Source organism: Pseudorca crassidens, chromosome 17 (genome assembly GCF_039906515.1).
Source record: "Pseudorca crassidens isolate mPseCra1 chromosome 17, mPseCra1.hap1, whole genome shotgun sequence".
Taxonomy (NCBI): Eukaryota; Metazoa; Chordata; class Mammalia; order Artiodactyla; family Delphinidae; genus Pseudorca; species Pseudorca crassidens.
Window position 1 is genome coordinate 37085547 of NC_090312.1, and position 17316 is coordinate 37102862.

The 17316-nt window shown below is 38.9% G+C and overlaps 1 protein-coding gene across 2 annotated transcripts in view; it reads left to right on the plus strand.

Annotated features, from left to right (window-relative positions):
- Positions 1–1295: 1295 nt before the first annotated feature.
- The window catches only part of RNF19A (ring finger protein 19A, RBR E3 ubiquitin protein ligase), a 57228-nt gene continuing 41207 nt past the window's right edge, over positions 1296–17316 (plus strand). For both annotated transcript variants that reach the window (XM_067711629.1, XM_067711633.1), the window contains exon 1: positions 1296–1556. The gene's annotated coding sequence lies outside the window, so the exon portion shown is untranslated. The remainder of the gene's footprint in view (positions 1557–17316) is intronic.

The following is a 17316-nucleotide window of genomic DNA, read 5'->3' on the forward strand; positions in this document are numbered from 1 at the left end:
TTATATTATGGATGGGTACCATCCTATAAATCCATTTAACTTACTATTCTTGTATTACCTGTAGGCTTAAAGTATCCCACTGATTAAATTGCTGGCAGCCTCCAAATAGCATTTAAAGGAATATATAACAGCTTTAAAACTTTCTGATAAATGAAAATGAACATACCCATCATTACTTCCTTTAAGAGTTGTGGTCAAATATACTTAGACCTAAACTGCTTAGAAACCTTGTTTAGTTTTTTAATTGGTAAATATTTACTGGGTTACCAAAGATACCAAGTACCCTCTGAAAGACCATGGCTTCTTGGTTTGTTTCTAATTTAAATTAGATACACTAAAACAAGGATTGATAGGGGGATATATTTAGTTAAGTAACAGATGGCGAAAGGACATTTCTGTCCAGCATCTATCACATTCCTGTTTCTCAGTATTCCAAAGAGTGACTAAATCTTGAAATCAACTAGGAAGGAATGGACTGAATGTGTTTATTCAACGAAGCTGAACTGATGCCCAGTCATGTGTAGGTTAAAAAATTCAAAGGGGGTATGGCTGGCTTCAAGGATATGGGGGGTGGAACGGATAAAGCGGATTAAAGTAATTCAGAAGGTATCAAACATAACTGAAATATGAATTCTGAATTCTTAAGGGACTCTGTGATATCAAGTGGGAAAGAAAGAGGTGAGTGGAAGATATTCTCCGAACCCTCACGCAAGGTGTTCACCTGTGGCTAAGGGCTGTTCCTAGCAGCCCCTGCGGAAAACTAAGGTCTGTTAAAAGAAGGGTGCGGTGGGGCGCCGCCACCCTGAGGGAAGGACATTTCCTCCCGGAGAGGTTTGAAACTCGCTGCAGCACCACCGCCTTGCTCTCCCTGGGGCTGCCAATCTAGCAGGTGAACCGTGAGAACACAAAGGAATGAATAATGGCGTGCGAAACGCCGAAAGCCGGGCTCCGCAAGTCCAGCATCTCCCTACACCTCCAGCCACTCCCACCCGTCCTTGGAGGAGACACCTGCCCCACAGCCCGGCCCGCTTCGGGGAAGTCTTGCGGGATGATGGGCAGGAAGGGCCGCTGATAGCCCCGGGCGGGTAGACAGGCGGGAGGGGCCACACTCCCAGCAGCCCGAGTCGCTGGCGGGGAGCTCCCGGGCGTGCGCGGAGCGAACACGAGCGAGCGAACAGCCGCGTCCCAGAGCCGCCCGCGACGGGCCGGGTGGGCGTGACGCCATGACGCAAGGCACGCGGGCGGTGCGCAGGGGCGGGGCGGGGGCGGGAGGAAGGAGTGGGAGGAGGGGGCGGAGACAGCGGGGGCTGAGGGAGGGGGAGAATGGCAGTTGCGGCGCTGGTTCCCGGGAACAGCAGTCAAGACAGAACTGCGGAGGAGGAGTCCGGGAAAGCGGCAGTCTGGACCCCTCCTCTCCGTTCCCCCCGCCCCAGCTGAGAGGCGCCTTGGCGGGTCTGAGGAACCCTCCTCCGTACTTCCTTTGGCTGCTGCCGCCGCCAGGAGATGGGCCTGCTCGCCCGCAGCCCTGCGCCCGGCGTCTCCCTGAGGAGTTGAAGGTACGGGCGGGTACGGGGGGAAGCTGCGCCCGGGAGCCAGAGGGCAGGGGCGGCTCCAGTTTCCGACACGGGGCGCTCCGGCTGCTACCCTTGCGCCCCTCCCCGGGACGGAAATGGATTCGGAAATCCCATGGGAAAGGCGCCCCTGCTCGTGCTCGGCGCGGGGCCGGGGCGGCCCGGGGGTCAGGCCTCGGGCTGGTTCCGCGTCCCCGGCTTGGCCCCGACGCTGGCGTTCCCTCGGCCGCGCGGGCGGAGGGAAGGCGTGGGATACGCCCCGGGCTCTGTCCTCCTGGCCCGAGCAGTCTGGGGCGAGGGCGGCCGACCCGGCGGTGTTGTGACGGGCGGAGGCGGCGCTCTCCTCCTCACTTCCCCAGCCCCTGGAGCAGGCGACGCGGAGGGCGGCCGCGGCGGGGAGGTGGCGGGGGCGGAGCGCATTCCTGATGGGTGAAATCGGCTCTAACGGGACTGATTTCCGGGCCTCGCTGCAAATTTGGAGCCGGGGCCAGCGCCCCCCACCCCCTGCGGCTGGAGGCCTCGGGGAAAAGAGAGGCAGGCACTGGGGAACGTTCATCCGGGGGACTGCCACCCCCTGCAAAAGCAGAAATTAAACAGACGAAAAATGGTGGGGTCTTGGGGTGAAGTATGTCTTAAGAGGGGTCCTCCAGGGTTGTCTCCCTCACACTAAACCTTCAGGGAGTTCTCATTCTTCATCCAGCCAGTAATGCCACTATTTTTAATTTCCAGTTTTTCCTATCATTTGGCTTCCCCTCTGCCGTTGCCCTCCCCCCCCCACCCTTTTCATTAATGGGAAGACGGAAAATAAGTTCAGGGTTCATTAACCTCGCGACAAAGGGCAGTAAATAAAAGAGGGGAGAGAATGGTTAAAGCTACATATGGGAGAAAGAAAGGTCTTATTTTTTTCCCATTAGCTCTTGAAGGTAGAAATACACGAACGATGTTTTATTCTGGTTAATATTTACTATTCAAAATGTTGCGGAACGTCCTGTTGGGTGGACGTTGGAAAGAACAGCATTTAAATGCCTCTGCAGTTTTCACACCCAGGTGTTGGCTGCAAACGCTAGTATTAAATGTTAGTAAACGGTGGAGGAATAAAGCAATCCTTTCCTCTGATCGGTTGCCTTAAAATGTGATTTTTCCTTAGCGTTCCACTTTGCTTTTCTTTTTTTGGTAGTAACATGGCTGTCTTTTTATTTATACGTATGTATTTTTTATTTTAACCTAATTCCTTGACCTTTTTTGTTATGTGAAGTCTGACGGTATGCCCAAGTTTCATTTTCGGTTTTGCCATTAACCATCTTAATGAGCATCTTTATGAGTCACACTGTTATTACCGTATTGGCTTGTTTATGCTTCCTTAACACCCAACTGTCAGAACTGAATCAAAATGTAAATATTTCTATTTAGAAAATGGCGATGATCTATTGTTGACGCTTATTTTCAAATGTTCTTTGCTTGCTATATGCAATTCCATGGTAAAGATCTAGAATTAAGTCTTGGGACCTAAACCACATTATGCAACAACAACAACAAAAACCCTTTTTATTTGTTAGTTTTATTCCTCTTTTATTGTATACAGTGTAACTGAAATTTAAATTTCATGTGTCCTCAAAAACTATTTTAATGTCACCACAAGGTGTCTTTCTGAGGAAAAAATTACATTTGGCAACTAATGTTAGTGTAGCTTTTCAATATCTGTGACTTCCAGGAGGATTCCAGTAAGATTAACTTTTAAAACTGTAACATTATTTTAGGAATTGAAACACAACTCAATTTTTAGTCTCCAGATAGTAGCTACTTGAAATCTTGTTGTTTCGTTTGAATGACGCCTCAGTTGAGCATTAGAGTTTATATAAAGAACGGTCCATTTTACTGTCTTCAGTATTGGAATTTTTTAAATTTTGGTGGTGATTTGTAGAATTTTGGGTGCCTTTTTACTTGGTTAAATGAAACTGTTTTTTTCTAACATATGAAAGATACTAAGATTATTGTCTGTTTTTAAAGCTACTTCAGCATTTTAGTGGAAAATAAATGCACTTCACACATTTGAAATAGAGGAAGTCATAAGGTCATATTTTTGCAGTTGTGAATTAAGACACTTGGGGTCGCCTCTCTTCAATGGGATCAGATTGAAAGATATTATTCTCACGGGGTTGTTAGATGGAATTAAATATAGGTAATTTAAAACAAACTCTTTTTATCATTTGAAAGACTCTCTTGTATATTATGGCAGGTTCTGATTTTATCCTTAACACTTCCTTAGATTTATCGCAGAAATTCTTTGGTTTCTAATCATCCCTGCCCACACTGCCCCACCCCCCACCCCCACAATCTGGAGGACGCTGAGGATTGAAAAACGTAGTTTTCTGAATTTTTCAAGGAGGAGAAGGAAGACAAGTATTTGTGATAACACGTCAAAATCCCTGGTCAGGTGCTGGGCAGAGAGTAAGCTAGGGATAAATTTTGTTGCATTTATATCTGAATTGCCTCTTTCTATTTCTTCCCTACTCAGGTTATAAAGGAAATCTTAGAGAATTGTTATTTGTTTTTCTGATGCTTCTAACAAGTGACAGTTGATTGTCAAATGCAGGCTGGTTTCGTGTTAAGGTTTATGATCTTTTATCATTTAAGGCCCATGTAAAAATTAGGCCATTTTAGGCTGAAGGCCAAAAAAAGGTTGAATTTCGAAATTTATATTTGATTATATTGGCATTGTGTTTGGCAAACTAGCACTAGTAGTTTAATGATGGTCTGAAAGGACCCATGGTCGTACATGAAGTACTTTAGCTTAAAGGTTTTGGTTTGATCTTGTTTTGAGCAAAACGTTAATCTGATTACTTATGGAGATCACCTAAATTTTCCTTAGGTGATTTTTTTTCTCCAGTCAGGAGTAATTATTATTTTTCTTTGGCTTTTTAATTTTTAAGTCATGAGGTACCAGCTTTTGTTAGTTTTGTATAACCCTGAAACAACTATATATATAACCACACCTGCACAGCTAAAGACTGTGGGATACTGTTCCTTTGCTAAACACATCTGTATTTCAGATGACGGTAGAAAAAAGGCAGTGAAATCATTTTGGGTGTTTAAAACTTGGATACTTCGTTCGTTTCTCAATAGCTGTCATATGTCAGTAATACTTTCTGTATTAAACTGAGAAAAATTAGCACCTTTTGGTAAAGTAGTTTTTGCTTGTATTGCTCTCTTTGTAGCTGTCAATAAAACCTGAACAATTAATTTGTTTATTAATGACATTTTCTCGAAAGCTAGGATATTAGCCTAAAAAGCATTATACATTCTTGTTCTATTGATGTTACCTACTATTTTCTTTCAAAAGTCATTTACTTGAGAAATGCTACTTGTTAATTTGTTTTTGAAGTCCTTCTTGGTAGAGTTTCCTTTTTTGTGTGTGAGTATACCAGCACTTTTTTTTTAACATCTTTATTGGAGTAAATTGCTTTACAATGGTGTGTTAGTTTCTGCTGTACAACAAAGTGAATCAGCTATATGTATACATATATCCCCATATCCCCTCCCTCTTTCGTCTCCCTCCCACCCCTCTAGGTGGTCACAAAGCACTGAGCTGATCTCCCTGTGCTCTGCGGCTGCTTCCCACTAGCCATCTGTTTTACATCTGGTAGTGTATATATGTCTGTGCCACTCTCTCACTTCGTCCCACCTTCCCCTTCCCCCTCCCCGGGTAGAGTTTTCTTCTGTGAAATCCTCAGTAGGATAAAACTAATAAGGAGTTGTTTTACCCCTCAAATAAATTTGTGCGTTGAATTTTGAAGCAAAATCCTCAGAAATCACCCTAGTTTGTTTAAGCCGAAAAGAAACTTCAAAACTCAGTCTTGGGTTCAAAAAAACTGAACTTAGCCCCTTAAAATTATGTACACTTAACATTTTCGACCTCTGTCCTCCTCTGGAGACCCCTGAAAGTATAAACAGCCCTGCTGTAATGTGAATAGCAAGCAAGGTTGCCAGTTGTAGAGACTTCTGGTAGAGATGAGCCGTAGGAGGGAGCAAACTAGTTAGAGGGAAGGAACAAGAAACCAGGAGAAGCTATAGGGAGTGAGATAGTGTTAAGCTTCCAGATGAATTGTATATAGCATAATAATATAACTAATGTATCACAAAAGTAGATGGCCATTACTATAAATCTGCTGATGATTTATATTTTGTGATTTCTAAGTCAGGTATTGGCATTTGCTCCCCAAATGGTGAAGTACTCTAAGTTATTCTTATGCATATGAGATAATACATATGAAATGTGCAGTAGAAGTGTAGGAGATAATGTAAACTGTATGATGCCAGGGACCATAATCTTTGTTCACTCTTAAGGTCTCAGCACTTAGCATAAGGCTTGACAATGATAGGTGTTGGATAAGTATTTGCTAATTGAATAAAGTTATGTATTGTAATGTAACTATTTCATAACTCTCTCTATAGCAGGGCTATCTAATAGAAATATAATGTAAGTCATAAATTAATTTAAGATTTCCTGTTAGCCACATTAAAAGTGAAAAGAAACAGGTGAAATTAATTTTCATAATATATTTTATTTAATGCAACATATACAAAACATTATTGTCTCAGCATGTATTAGTGAATGACTTTACATTCTTTTATTCATACCAAGTCTTCAATCCACCATGTGGTTAACACTGGACAGCACAGCTCTAGGAGTATTTTGTATGAAATGTTTTTTCCTTTCCACAGAAATTCTTTAGTCTTTTTTGATAGTCTCTTCTTTTGTCTTTTTTGATAGTCTCTTTCTAACATGTCTTTTGAGTCCGAATACAGAAGCACATATGTCATTGAATTGGAATTACTGAGTTGGATTGAAAGTCAGGATACCTGACTTCTTTCGTTTGTACAACTTTGCCAAAATGGCTCTGCCTCACTCTCTTTCCCTGTCTGTAAAATGAGGGAGAATGTGCTATCATCTGTTTCATTTGATTAGTATAAATTATGTCTTTGAAACACTCTTAACTACTCAGACAAGACTATTACAAAATAGATTTTTAAATTATTAGTAACTTGTCATAGCAAATCTCAGTATAAAAACAGAAGGAAAAAGTACCCACGAGACTACTGGTGCGGAGGTCCTGTTACCTCCCACACTGGAATAAGTTACAATGAATGAATCAATACACGATGCTCCTGTAACATTGAGTCAGGAGAGGTGACTAGGTCTGCTCCAGAACCAGATTTTAAACCTCTGATCTATTTAAATATTGCCTTAACTAATTTATCCTTCAGTTTTTGTTTGCATGAATAACCTACACTTCTTACATAGGCATCCTTAAATCAAAATCATGAAATAAGGTCCTTTGGGAAGAGAGGGTGGGGACTGATTAAGTGCATTTAAGTGGGGGAAAATAAAGCAAACATTTAGAAAAGTCTGTCATCACATCCTATAGTACAGGATATGTACTATATAGCACAATAACTGATTCTTTTATCCAAACCAGGGGTTGCAGTGGTTACCTGGTAAGCAGTTACACATAGCCAAATATAGCTAAATCAAATACGTAGCCAAATCAAATAGGTATCTCCTTATGGCCATATCCTTTCATTAAACATAATAATAATAGTAACTTTTAAAAAATTATAGATGAACATCCTTTGGCTTTTTGCATAAACATAACACACTTTACTGATGACCTTAGTAAAAATTTCTGGAGTCATATAGTAGATTGTGTGGTGGCCCTCAAAAAGATGTTCACATACTAATCTCTGGAACCTGTGAATGATACCTTATTTGAAAAAAGAGTCTTTGCAGATGTAGTTAAGGATCTTGAGATGAGGAGATCATCCCAAGTTATCTGAGGGGTCCAAAATTCAATGGCAAGTTGTCCTTATAAGGGAAAAGCAGAGGGAAATTACAGATAGACAGAAGAGGGGAAGATGCACAGAAGAGGTGGAGGCAATGTGAGGCATGGAGGCAGAGACTGGAGTGATGTGGCCACGAGCCAAGGAATGCTTGTAATCACCAGAAGCTGGAAGAAGCAAAGAACAGATTCTCCTGAACCCCCAAAGGGATCGTAACACTGCTGGATTTGAGGCTTTTACCTTCCAGAACTGTGAGAAAGTAAATTTCTGTTGTCTTAAGTCACCCACTTTGTAGTAAGTTGTTAACAGGAAACTAATATACAGTCAAAAGTAAAAAGATCTGTGCTTACCTTTGTTTTGTATCATGCATTGTGACTCTCAGAGACCAGACAGCCCTTCCTTTAGAATTCTTATCCGTTCTGAGAAGTATCAGAGGAAGTGTCTTAATACTCTCAAGTCTGAACAGGCCTAAGAAATAGCTTATATCATGTAAGATACACTGTTATTGTCTCTCAGGTCGTTCTTAAGATACAGTTTATATTTAGGGGAGGGGGCAAGTGTAATACTGATGGGATAGACCAAGAGGTTTTGTCTCATGAGGGTGTGATTCCTTCCACCTTCCCTATCTCCTTTACTGGAGCCTCCTCTTCTACCCTATAACTTAAAGTTGGAATGCCACAGGGCTCAGTCCTTACCCTTCTTTATTTATTCCTCTGGGGACTTCATCCATGCTTGTGATTATACCCACCATTGGTATAACAACTCTTCCCAAAATTTTATCTCTAAGCCAGACTTTTTTCCTGAACTCCATGCCTGTCATGTGGGTATTTGGCTGTACATTCTCACCTAAGATTTAAAGGCATCTCAAACTTAAATGTCTGAAAATGAACCCCTGCTCTTAGCTCCTCCCAGAACTTGTTCTTTTCACAGCCTTCTCCATTTCAGTGGACAGCAGTTTCAGCCTTCTGGTTAATCAGGGCAAAATCCTCTTGGAATCCATCAGGAAATTCTGTCAGTTCTAGTTTCAAAAGATATCCTTATGCCCATCATCATCTCTCTCCTAGAGTATTGCAGTAGCCTTTAAACTGTTCTCCATGTTACTGTCCTTACTTCTTTCTTCTCATTCTATTCTTAACACTAGAATTATCCTTTAAAATTATTCAGATTCTAAACTGTCTCTGTTTAGAAGCCCCCTAAGTTTGCCCATCTCGCTTAGGATAAAAGCCATAGTTCTTACAGTGGTCTATAAAGCCATACACAACCTGGTCCCATAACGTTCTGACCTATCTCGTATATTCTTTGTTTTGCTCATTTCCCTCTGGCCACATTCTGGCCTCTAGGCTATTCCTTGAACATACCAGGCACATTCCTACCTTAAGGCTTTGCAGTGGCTGTTGCCTTTGCCTTGGATGCTCTTTCCTCAGATTTCCTCATGGCTAACTCCCTTCAAGTCTTAGTTTAAATGTCATCTTTTCAGTAAGCTCTGATCACCCTTTAAAAAATTGTAATCAGTGCCACACGTACACACACTCTTGATTACCTTTACTCTGCTTAACTTTTTTCCCACATTCTAGCAAAGAATCACAGTAAAATATTTAAGTGAAGTATTTAGAAAATTGTAAACTTCTATATAAAAGTATGAAACAATTTTTAGTAGTTTATCTATAATTACTGACCTAGAATGATTTTTGGAAATAAGGTAGGTGTTGGGCCTTGAAAGAAGAGTAGGACTTCAAATAAGCAGAGCAGAGAAGGTGGAAAAGAGTATTCAGGCAGAGACAAAGACATAGGAAACATCACGGAGGTGAAACTATGTTTTGTTGATATATTTAACAAGTAGACCAGTTGGCTAGAGTGTGTTTTTATGTAGGAGAATGGTGAGAGACTAAGGTAAGATTGCGGAATGCCATGTAAAGCTTAAAGTTTGTTTACCTGTGGGAAGCAAATGGATGTTTGTAAGCAGAACTTAACAAAAGACCAACGTGATAATTCAGAAACCAGGTGATTAATGAAGGTCTTGTGGAGGAAGTAAAGTAGTAGAAAGAGGACTGAGACTTTGGCTCTGCCACATTAGCTGTATGGATAAATCAAATAATCTCCAGACCAGCACTATCCAATAGAACTTTCTGCAGTGATGGAAACATTCCAGACCTGCACTGTCCAGTATGGTAGCCAGTGGCCACATATGGCTGTAGAGTATTTGAAATGTGACTAGTGTAACTGAGGAACTGGAGTTTAATTTTTTTAATTTTAATTAATTTAAACTTAAATAGTCTCATATGGCTAGTGATGATACATTCGACTGAGTAGCTCTAGAATACAGTTTTCTCACTTATAAAATGTAAGGTTAGATTGGAACATTAGTGGCACTAGAAGGATAGGTTCCACAGCCAAATAAAGATGCAGTGTTCTGAGAAAAGCAAATGGGTATCTAGCTAGCAGATGCACCTGTGCATGACTAGTATTTGTGAAACAGTTCCAGGTTTGTATCCTTTTCATTTTTTGTATCTCCATGACTTATTTGAGATCCCCTCTGTCTCTTGATTGCTGATTTTTTAAATTGGTCTTCAGGTTGATGCTTCCTATAGTTAAATATCTAATACATCTAATTTAATAGTATGTTTTATAATTATAGTTAAATCTATCTTGTTTCTTTTGAATTCTTAATGAGAAAGCCATAACAATGAAAAACCTTTATGATTGTTTACCTGTTGTGTAATTCTTACCTAGATTCTTCTGCTTTCCTTAGAAAATACTCCCTTACTTGTTTTCTTCCCCTATAAAATTAAGAAATATTTCATTTGTATTTCAGTTTTGATTTTATTTTCGGGGGACATATTTAGAGAGAAGCTCTATGAATGCTGTGTATCCAAAGGAAAATAGACACATGTTGCTTATTGTGCCTCTTGTTTCCCAAGAGATATTGTTCCTTCTGAGAATTACTTTATCATTTGAAGAAAGTGTTAAAAAAAGCTTTTAGAACTTATAATCAAATAGCTTTTCCAGCCTGTGCCCTACCTAGTTATGTACATACGTCATAAAATTAAGCACACGCGCGCGCGCACGCACGCACACACACACACACACACAGATTTACCCTAACCAGAGGTTTCCGCTTCCCCCACCCCTCATGTTCTTTAGGAGAAAGAGACAAATGAAATTCCAAAATTGGAGAGGCAGGATACTGCTGTTATCAATACTTTTTATTAAAAAAAACAAACAAAAAACAACTTCTAGAAAAAATGGTCAGGACAAAATTAGCCCAAACATTTAATATTTGTAATTGTCCAAATAGTAGAATTATTCAGATTAGTGATGAAACTGGTAAAATTCAGTTTGCAAAGATAATACTCATTACACTGGATTTACTAAGACCAAAGAGTATACCAACACTGTAGAGAATTTGGAGATATTTTTAAAAGAACAGAAAGAAATATAAATTGTCCACTTTTAACCCTAGAGTATGGTATGTATTACAGCTGTCTATATATTTGTATATTAGAATCATAGTCTTTCAGAACTAAGGGGCCTTAGACATTACCTCATCCAATCACTTTAGCTTTCAAATAAGGAAGTTGAAATTCAAAAAGTAGACAGACTTGACTAATATCAGACTAGGTTAATATTTCCCTTCTGTTGATGTATAGCAATGAGTATTTTAACCAGTTCAAAAAAATTTTTTTGACAGTTGGATATCTTTTTTAAACCTATTTAAAAATTTTTTCATGTCTCTGGGCCCTCTTATACCCATCGTTTTGCACTGTGCTTTTCCTACCTTCTCCCTATTGGTGTATTGTTTGCCCTTCTGAACAAAGAGTGCCTGGAATGGGCTAGTCAAAATGTTTTAAATCTTTTTTCTTTAATTGGAAAATGGAATGAATAATGCTTTTTCTTTCTGCAGCAGATTTTTTTTTTTTTTTTTTTTTTTTTTTTTGTGGTACACAGGCCTCTCACTGCTGTGGCCTCTCCCGCCGCGGAGCACAGGCTCCGGACGCGCAGGCTCAGTGGCCATGGCTCACAGGCCCAGCCGCTCCTCGGCATGTGGGATCCTCCCGGACCAGGGCACGAACCCGTGTCCCCTGCATTGGCAGGCGGACTCTCAACCACTGTGCCACCAGGAAAGCCCCAGCAGCTTATTTTTGTAATGGATTGAGTAATGAGTATTATTTGTAATGAGTATTATTAAAACCACGTAGTACCATTCTCTTCTACCTCCCAAACAAGAATAGGCTTAAATAGATAAATGTAGCAGGTGTATGTTTGTGAAGATGTTTAAGAACTATCTCTTTGGGGAGGCTTTGTGGCATATGGGAATAGTTTATTCTGAACTTTTAGTTTATGTTTCTAGGCGATCATAGGAATTATGTTAAGGATAGAGCTCAAGGTAGTATATTTGAGTCTTGATAAGCATTCACTTTCCAAAAAACTTGCTGGAAACTGATAGGTGCCTATGTTAATGCTCTGTTGAGTTACCTCCACCTCCCCCATATATAAAAGTAGTTAAGTTGAAATTATTTACCCCATTTTCAATATTAGACCACTTGTCATAGGTCTGTAGCTATATAAACATAACAAGGCTGAAAACTATATTTATGTTGGAGAAATTTGTGTACTATAATGATGTATTCCAAACTTGCAAATGGCTAACTATTCTGATGACATTAGACAAGCCATTTCAGAGCCAACAGTTTGTTTCATTTTATTTCTAACCTTAAGCATGATAATCTCTTTTTAAACAGTTTTATCCAGTAAATGGTTCAGTTACATTTGTGCCATCTCCTCAGATATTTGTAATAGTTATAGCTAATATTTGTTAAGTGATTAATATGTCATACTGATGCTGGATTCTTTATATATTTTATTTAATCCTAGTAATAATCTTGTGGACTGTAGGTTATTTATTATCCCTATTTTACAGTTGAGTAAACCATCTTAGTAATTTAATGCAATGTCACACAGCTAGCTAATAAGTGTCAGAATCTGAACTTGAACCCAAACTTTGTGACTCCAAAGTCTGTGCTTTACGGTCTGAATAAAAAGATGCTATCATTACCCCATATTTGTATAGTATTTTTAAAATTTCCCGTCCAAGCTACTCGTAATTTATTCCCTCATTTTATCTTATCTTGGGTAAGATAGTTGTGTCTGAAACAGACAACCCCAAAATCTCAGGCGGAACACTATAAAAGTTAATTTCTCACTCACACAGAGAACCGTGTGGATGACTCAGGTATCCCAATTCCTTCCATCTTGTGACTCAGCTGTCCCCAGAGGCCTACTTGGAGTCAATCACTAAAATTACTATATTCAGCCAGCTAGGGAAGAGGGAAGAGAGAGAGCTTAAAGGTTGATTGAAAGGATGATTTAGGGACTAGTCCTGGAAAGGGCGTACATCATTGTACTCACATTGCACTGGCCAGGACTGGATACGTGGCTGCATCTAGCTGCAAATGGAAGGAAAATGAAGCAGGTGGGTATAAAACATCATCTCTGCCACAGATGATACAGAGAGGTTATTGCTGAACTAAAGCCACAAAACCACTTGGTAGCTATCTATAGAACCTAGATTTCTTAGATCTGCGTATAATAGGCTCATGTTTCTGAGGAGACATTCCAGTAATTAAAAGGCTTTTTGGTTGTATTTCTAGCACCGTTGCTGACTCTTTCTCATTGGGCATCAAACATTTTACTTCTTTGTGCTTGTTACATTTTAAATAGGAATATTGTTATTGACTTACCTTATGAGGAATGATAAACTTAAAAAAAAGTTTTTCCGTGGTAATTGCCATTTTAAGTGAAGATGACATTATTGCTTTATAATATCTTTATATTTATACTCAACTGTCCTTTGAATATACAACAGTTAGCCTTTACTTGTTAGATTTTGTTTTTTAAACATGTGATGAGTTATTCTAGGCTATCTACATACCTTATATTTATTCTTGCATTCTGAATCTGAGACATTTGTTTAGGGATGAACGTTGTTTTTTAATGTTCCCCCAAACTTAACTCTTTTGGAAGGAACTGCAACTTCAAATCTTAAAGGAATAAAAGTATGTTCTAACTGAGCTAATAGTTATGAATATTGTACTAATAATATAAATCAGTGAGAACAGACACAATTTACAGAAACTGATGGTAACTTTTACTGGCAAATTAAATTCTGCCATCTCTTCAGTAGCAGTTAACCGTTTGTTATACTTCAGACTCCTTGGAGAATCTCTTGAAAGCTACGGATTCTATCTCTAGAATATACTTATATTCACAATTTAATACACAGTTTTAGAAATTTCATGGATTTCTCTGAAGCCTATCCATGCATTAGCTGCTATTTTTAAGCATTTGTATCCTGCTCCAAAAATTTATTACCATGCCTATTATATTTTTACTTTAACAGACTGTATAAAGAGATGTTAAATGAGTCAGAGTTTTTATAAGATTTATAAGGAGAGTCTGTCTCCTTAATATTATTTGGACAGCAAGAATTATGCCCAGAGCCTGCACTGCTGCTGTAGCTGAATTTCCAACTATATTGTGGAATAGATTTATTAGAGGAAAATATGACATTTCCACATTTGACATTGACAAGATGAATGACATAAAATAACTTTAAACATTTAAATAACCTTTTTGAGCAATATCAAACTTCATTATAATGAACTTTAGTGATTTATCACTGTTCAGAGAAAGCTGTATATGAAAATCCAAGTAATTTAATGCCTCAAATTTCTCTTAATGAACTTCTTGTTCAGATGTACAAAGGTCTGTTTATTTGGGGCCAAAATTAGCTTGTGTGCAGATACATCATTTCTAGTACATCACTTCTAGTTGTGGTCGATCAAAGGATGGCTTATGATAGTTAATTCTGTTTTTTGGTGATCAACTACTACCAAATTGTACCTAGGCATATTTAAATTTGTTATGTTGTTTGCAACTCTGTATATAGGAAATGCTATGGAAGATAAATATTTCCTTTTTTCAGTGCCTTTGGAACCTTTATTTAACACTAGAGGAAGAGCAAGGCCAAAAAAGTGAATTAAGTTTCAAGGATATCCCCCACTATTTATTTACCATATTTGTTTCTGAAGTTATGCACAGTGAGCTAAATTAATTTCTCTATACTAGATCATTTGGTCAGATAACTAGTGATTCTTCTTTGTACAACTTAAATTGTCTGCTATTTATTATACTAGAAAACCATTGTTACTGTGAAAAATAGAGTGCTGTCAGAAGCACATATTTATAGTCTTTTAGAAAAAAAGCTTTAAATGGGATATTGATAAATATTTGTTCAGATTATGGGACTATCATATATGCTCAAATATAAAATCAAGTCTTTTTTCTTTCAAAATTATGCTTATGAAAAAAGGGAATCACTTTATTATAATTTATATCCTTGCCAAGTCACTAATATTACTGTTTGGGGAAGACAGAGTCTGAAATGTCTTTATTCAGTGCTTGGTTAGAATGCACTAGAGTGAAAGTTCCACCGAACAAGGGCCTTGTCTGTCTTGTTCACTATTATATGTCTACCACCTAGAAGAGTATTTGGCACATGATAGGCACTGAACATATTTGTTGAAAGAGTAAATGAATTAATGATTATAAAGAATAATGAATTAATGCATGCTTAAGTTAAAATTTCCTATGACAGCATCGTATACAGATTCAAGAATACTGTATCTCAGATCCTTTGGTAAAGGTCTCCTTTGGAAAACCGCCAAATGTTTTTCCCCCAAAGTGTATACAGCTTTCCTCTTGAGGAAAAGTTCATGCAGCACAGGGCAGCTGAAAATCAAGCAGAAAACTAAAGTCTTACTGGCCTAAGGTGTCAAGGGACGGAATTTGGGACTGCCGGAATGGCTGGAAATTGAGTGGATAAATCCCAGAAAGGAGGGAGTTGTAGTAGGATAGCCCTAAAATCTATGAAAAAACTCCCCTGAAATACCTAGGTGACCCCTGAACTCTGCAGAAAGATTCCAAGGAGCTCAATGGAAAATAATAGCAGTTAGGCTGAAAAAGCTGACTATAGAGATTTTACCTGCTACTCTCTGCAGGGGAGACAATTTGGTGTTTGATTCCCACCAAATTAAGGGGTTTTAAACATTTGTGCCCAGAGACCCATTCTAAAACACAAAACCAGCCTCCATAAGTTTGACTTTATTAGCCAGTGATTTAACTGCCAGGTATAATAAAAATCCTCACTCTTAGGAGCAGATAAGAAGCTGTAAAAGTCTCTACTGCATAACATCCACAAAATCCAGTTTATAATAGACAACTACTAGACATGTGAAGAATCAGGATAATGTGATTTAATGTCAAGACTATCCACCCCAAAATGGTAGCTGACCCTAAAATTAGCAGAATTAGCAGACTTTAAAGTAACTGTAATATATTCAGTGACCTTAAGGGAGATGCATGATCATGATGACTGAATAGATGGGCAATTTCAACAGAGAAATAGAAACTATAAAGAAGAATAAACAGTCTAGAACTGAAAAGTACAATATCTGAAATAAACATTTTACTGAATGGATTTAACAGCAGATTGGAGAAGGAAGAGGAAAAAGTTGATGAACTTGAAGCTAGATCAACAAAATTTGCCAGTCCAAAGAATGGATAAAAAAGATTACAAAAAATGAACAGAGCCTTGATGGCCAGTGGGACAGTATCAAACTAACATGTGGGGCTTCCCTGGTGGCTCAGTGGTTGGGAGTCCGCCTGCCGATGCAGGGGACACGGGTTCGTGCCCCGGTCCGGGAGGATCCCACATGCCGCGGAGCGGCTGGGCCCGTGAGCCATGGCCGCTGAGCCTGCACATCCGGAGCCTGTGCTCCGTGGTGGGAGAGGCCACAGCAGTGAGAGGTCCGTGTACTGCAAAAAAAAAAAAAAAAAAACTAACATATGAATAGCAGAAAGAGAGATAAGAGACAGACATAGCAGATAGTCGGGCAAAAAATATGTTCATTGAACCCCAGCTAGGATAAATAAAAGGAAAACCACATCTAGGCATATCTTAATCAAACTGCTGCACATCGAAGATGGAAAGAAAATGTTAATGCAGCCAAAGGGGGAAAAAACCCACATTACTACAGAGGAATTACAATATCAATGAAGGATGACTTAATCAGAAATGATTGGAGACCAGAAGACAATGGAATGACCTATTTAAAGTTCTGAAAGGATAAAGCTATCAACCTGGAATTCTATATTCAGAACAAAATATCCATGAAAATGAACGTGAAATAAGGACATTTTTCAAATAAACAAAACTTGAGAGAATTCATTGCTAGGAAACCTGCAACACCAAGAAATGCTTAAGGAAGTTGTTCAGGCTGGAGGGAAATGACATCAGATGAAACTTGGATCCACAAGAAGGAATGAACAGTACCAGAAATGGTAAATATGTCTATAAATAGATTTTATTTATATGCTATAAATACTTTGTAAGCATATAAAGCAATGAAAGAAGAACTTGGTAGATGTGACTAAATAAACATCTTAAACTTCTTCAAAAATCACAAAATTAAAGGGCAAATATTAAGAGGAAGTAAATATGAAAGATTTAAAATCAAAGAGGACCATTAATGTTCCAGTGTTAAAATGGGTAAAAAATATGAACAGATAAATCATTGAAAAAATAAAGAGGGCTGTAAGCGTGAACAAACGTTCAATTTGTTTAGTAATCAAAGAAATGGAAATGAAAGTACTTACTTTTTTTTGCCACTTAGAAAAAACTATTGAAATGATATAGGGTGTTGATGAGAATTCAGGGAAGTAAGCACCTTTCCAGTTGGTGGGAGCATAAATTGGAATGAAACTGTTGGGTAGTTTATTTCAAGAACATATTTTGGAAGTCCATACCACCTAGGTAGCAAGAAATTCATACACCAAGAAGTAGCCTACC